The following is a 5,551-nucleotide window of genomic DNA, read 5'->3' on the forward strand; positions in this document are numbered from 1 at the left end:
CGGCCTTGCAGGTCCACTGCCGGGCCCCTCATGGGGCTTGGCAGTGGAGCTGCAAGGCCGGCGGCGGCCGGGACCGTTGGGGGCGGGGTGTGTGGCCTTATGACACACTTCTGGTGATGTCAGGGGGTGTGGCCTTATGACACACTTCCGGTGATGTCAGGGAGTGTGGCATATGCTAATGAGTTATGCTAATGAGTTCCCCTAGCTCTTTTTCTACGAAACGACCCCTGGAGTGGTGTAAGTGGTTCCCCCTTCCTCCATTTTTGCCTCCATTCCACAGTTTCTGTGTGGTAGGTTAGGTTGAGAATGACGGACTCAGGATCATCCAGTGAGCTTTACTTATGAGTGGGGATTTGAACCTGAGTTTTCCGGGTCCTCGTCCGATACTCAGATCACTACACCACATGGGCTCACGTTTGTGAAGGATATCCGTGTATTCTTACTCTCTGCTTTCTGTTTTGTAGACAGTTATCAGACTACACAAGGTTCCCTTGTCCTGTTCTATCACTTGCTGCACTTTCTTTGTAGGCTTGGGATGGAGTCTTGTGCGCATTCCTCTTTCCCTGCTTTCCTCTGGCAGACCCCCGTGTGACCTTTTGGATTTGGCACATAAGTGCCCCAACTGCAGGAGAGATCTGAAAAATGTGCATATAACTTACAGATATAGAATTGAGCTTCATACTGATGTGCGGTAAAACTATCATGTGTAGATACAGGAAATCAGTCTCTTGTTTTATTCAGGGATTAACTGTTCCTTGACCTTTTTTTGCCTTGTGTTCTCGGCAGTGATAATGCCAATTTGGATCTCCTTTGTATGGACTGACATTCATCACATCACAGCCAAGGTGCTGTTTCTTACCTAGATCATGTGCACGGTCAGGTGACTGAAATAAACAAAGACGTAACACGCCGTGTTGCTATTCCACGGTTTCATTATGATTCAGGTTCCACTTCACACATCTTCCAACAAGAAAGGAGAATTCCCAAAGCTGATGATGAATTTTGTGCAGGAAAAAAAATACCTTGAAGATTTATACTTTACTTCTTACTTATTTTCACAACCAGAGTCATAAACAGCAAACCTTCGTCCCACAAAAGGAGAGCCTAAAAGTTTCTACTACGAAAGTTATCTACTACAGAAGTTACCATGTAACTGGACAACTGCTGACAGAAATTTTGCCACACACAAAGTAGTTTGTTTATCTTTTATCTATGCTTCTGAAGAGACAAAATCTTGATTAAATAATGCGAAGATCAGTTCAGCAAATCTAGAAGGATTTAATTTTGTTTAGGATGAAACTGTTCAGTGTGGCTAGATGTGTTACATGTGACTCTCTTCCACTGGAATTCTTTTCTAGTGTGTGTCAGTTTAAAGAATGTAAGGCTGTTGTGCTAAGCAAATCCATCTGTTCCCCACGCTCCTTTTTTTGTGCTTTTCTGTGTTAGTGGAGGGAACTCCATCTTTGTGTGTGTGTGGCTGTCATGCTAGGACCTTCCGTTGTCATGGGCTGATGCCTGAGATGTCATATTAAAGTACAAGCTGTGCACAGTTGCTCCCTGAAATCTGTTTTCCCACTTTCACAGACCTGAATATATATATATATAGCAATAACAGAGCCAGGGACCTTCAGAAGCAAGGCAGAAGTCTATTTCCTAGGTAACCACAGCCCAGCTGTGGATGAGTGAAGTCACAAAAGGCCAGTCTGTAAAAATCAGGTTAGCTGCAGTCCTCTCTGTCAGTCCTGGCCTGCTATTGACATTCAGGTAATAAAGAGCAGATTGAAATTAATGTACTTCTTCCGTAATTAGACACAGATATGGCTATGCCATTGGCCATGCGGCACGTACATGGCAGAGCCCAGTGCATTGTGGGTGGAATGCTGGACGGAGACCAGCAGGGCTAAGGTTCAAACTTATGCCAATCACTATATTGATTTATTTATTTAGAAATGTCTGTGCTGCTTCTCCAGAAAACCTGCTCAAGGTGGTTTGCAAAGTAAAGCATAAGGCAAAACGTAGCATAAAAATAATTAAAAATTAACTACTGTTAAAACCAAAGCATTGAAAATCCAGTCAGAGCATAAAAGTAGCCGGTATGGTATAGTTTAGTGTAGTGGTTTGGTGTAGTGGTTAAGGGTGGTGGACTATAATCTGTAGAACCGGGTTTAATTCCAGACTCCTCCACATTGAAATTGAAAGTTAAATAAATACATTTTTTAAAAAAAAGCATGCAACCAGCTGATTGACCTTGGGCCAGTCACAGTTCTCTCAGAGCTTTCTCAGCCCCACCTATCTCACAGGGTATCTGTTGTAGGTAGAGAAAGGGAAGGAGATCATAAGCCACTCTGAGACTCCGGGTGAAGGGCAGGGTATAAATCCATTCTTTTCTCATCCTCCTCCTTTTCCTCCTTCCCTTGTTCCCTTCTCCCCTAACCGTTGTGAGCCTTCGGGCACCTTTGGAATTCTGACACAGCAGGGTGGGCGCAGCCACAAGCATGGCTGCCACACGACAGCTGCTGCTGGAGGTGGAGCCACCCATAAAAAAAAGCTGCCACAACTTACCTTCAGTTTATACAGTGAAGATCCTTGTGCTGTGGTGGCAGTTGCTTCCAAAACAGTGTTTTTGAAAATCTGCAAAGCCAATCAACTCTCCAATGGCCAATCAAAAGCCTTGCAGGGCAAAAATCCTGCCCATCTTCTAAACCATGTATCGGGCACCTGGAAAGCTGTCTGTGGGTGCCATGGTAACACTTTGGGGACCCCGGTAGAGTGGTTGGGGTGCCAGTTAGGATCCCCACTCTGCCATGGAAGCTTGGACCAGTCACACCCTCTTAGCCTAACATACTTCATGGGGTTGTGAGGATAAAAGGGAGGACACGGAAATAATGCAAGCTGTTTTGAGGTCCTCACTGGGGAGAAAGGCAAGGTGTAAATGAATTAAATAGCCCGAGATGACCCCTTCTCAAGTTGGAGGCTTGATCTACTTCCCTCCGCTCAGGGAAGGCCCCTGGAGCAGACCTTATCCCAAACCAATTATTCACATCAAATTCATCTGGGGGGGGGCAGAGATCCTTACTCCACAGTTTTCGCAAATAAACATTTCTCAGGACATCCCAAACGTTTGGAGGCACACAGTAATAGTTCCAGTCTTCAAGAAGGGTCAGTGCTCAGACCCAAGCTGGTCTCGTCCGGTCAGTTTATTATCTTGCTTGGGCAAATTATACTCTTCTTATTTGCTAGATTCTTTAACTGATCGGCTTGAACAGGGTGATATTCCGGGCCAGGAGCAGACAGGGTTCAGGAGGGGTAGTTCAACCTTGGACCATTGTCTAGTTCTATATCGTGCGATAGAAAAATATACCAGTTTCCTGAATGGCACCCTTTCCATAGGATGTATTGATCTGAAAGGGGCTTTTGACACCATCCCTAGAATAAGACTCTGCGGAAAGCTGTGACACACCACAATTGACAAAAGGCTGCTATGGCTCATGCAGCAACTTACAGCTCAAATCCGCTGTGGCTAAAAAGAACTCTAGCAGGTGCATTTTTTCGTACTCCTCTTGTTTATTGAGTGATAAATGATGAACAACAACTATCCACTGCTCACGATTGATGTATCAAAGAGCTTTTATTGGATAAAAGGAAAGGAAATGAATTAAAGAAATCAAATAAAACATTAAAATGAGCCTCATAAAATAGTTCTTTGGCTAGAAACATTGCAGTAGAGACTACAATGTACAAGAGCAACACCTTAATTAAAAGCCTGGGTAAAAATAATATGCTTTGGCCCTGTGCCTAAAAGAGAACAGAGGAGGTGGCACTAGAAAAGAGCTTCCTGTGTTCGAAATGCTTGAGGATGCCTTGGGCTACTGCAGTGACCTCAGTGTACAAGTTCAGAAAGTGGCCATGGGCACAAGCTGAAGCAAACTCTTTGCTCAGAAATCTATTTTAGAGAGAGGAATTTTTCAAAAAACCCCACAAAAATCCAGATGTTTCACAGAGTAGCCTAGAAAGGCAGTGAACCTCTGATTCTGAGTTGTTGGGGGGAGAGGGGGCTGTTACCTTCACAGGTTGCATGTTGGGTCTCAAAGAAGCATATGACTGGTCACTGTTGGAAGTGGGATGCTGGTCTAGATGCGCCTCTCAAGAGCAGTTGTCTCAGAGCTCCCTCGGCCCCACCTACCTCACAGAGGGTGTCTGTTGTGGGGAGAGGAAGGGAAGGAGATTGTAATCCACTCTGAGACTCCAAATAAAGGGTGGGGAATAAATCCAAACCCCCCCCCCCCGCAGATAACAATACTAATTATCATACGGCATTGTGTGTAGAATAGCCAGGAGTTCCTAGGATTGTGCGTGGCGAGCTAGGCTTGTTTTTTAGGGGCTGAGAGAGCTCTGAGAGAGCTGCGACTGCCCCAAGGTCACCCAGCTGGCTTCATATGGAGGAGTGGGGAATCAAAGCTGGTTCTTCAGATTACAGTCCGCTGCTCTTAACCACTGCATCAAACTGGTTCTCTTCCCCCGATTGGAGTGTAACCGTTCCATCAGGTTGCAGAGTCCAAACAGGGCAGCATCAAAGTATCAGTAAAATTATATGCGGCTCTCTTCTTTGTGGCCACATCGACTGCCTTCATCATCATGTGGAGAGTTACCATGGATGCCATGACCAGGAATGATTGGCTGTGGCATGGAATCGTTCCATCTTAATGGGCCAATCCGTGTGCTTGTTTCAGCTGCCTAATGGAGCAGGCTCTGTGAAGTAATAATATATAGAGACTTAACAGCGGGTGGTAGAAGCTTAGAAACTTGATAGCTGGATTTGCTTGTATTTCTGGAGGCACTCAGCTGGTACCAGGTAAAATATCATTTGAAATATGTTCCTCTTCTCCTTTGTTGTTGCTTTCAAACCCGGATCAGTATCTGTGTCTCCCCAACAGGGGAAACACTAGCTCCATGGGGACATTTTAGGTCAGGAAAATGGCATGGCTTGGAGGCTTACCCCTTCACGTAGTGGTCCCAGTCTGAATCCCCCCCCAAAAAACCCTTCTATTTAAATGGGGGGAACCCCACTTTGGAGCGCCATTTGCAGAACTCGCAGTGTTATCTCAATGTGGGCCGTCAGGAAGACCTCGTTTTATTTTGGTAGGAGTGGGGGAGGTGGGGCTGTGAGCATCGTCATCGAAATCTAGATTTGCATGAAGGTATTCGGAGATGTTCTGAGAGCTACTCTGAAGGGATCTTCCTGGTGAACGATGGGACATAGACCAGGGGTCCCCCACCTTTTTGAACCCGAAAGCACCTTTGGAATTCTGAAACAGGTCGGTAGGCACAAGCACAGAAGGACTGCTGCAGTAGGTGGAGCCGGTCACAAAATGGGCAGCTGCAGGAAGGCGATGCCAACAACAAAATGTCAGAGAGCAAGGTTGCATCTTATATTCTAATAGCCACCCATGGCCCCCATCTGCAGATAGCTAAATTGAGGATCGGGGCCAAGTAGAGGGTAAGCTTATTTTTCTGCCAACTTGGGATAGTCGCCAGGTTTGCAGACCCCCCC

Source organism: Gekko japonicus, unplaced genomic scaffold (assembly GCF_001447785.1).
Source record: "Gekko japonicus isolate JY-2015 unplaced genomic scaffold, Gekko_japonicus_V1.1 scaffold2752, whole genome shotgun sequence".
Taxonomy (NCBI): domain Eukaryota; kingdom Metazoa; phylum Chordata; class Lepidosauria; order Squamata; family Gekkonidae; genus Gekko; species Gekko japonicus.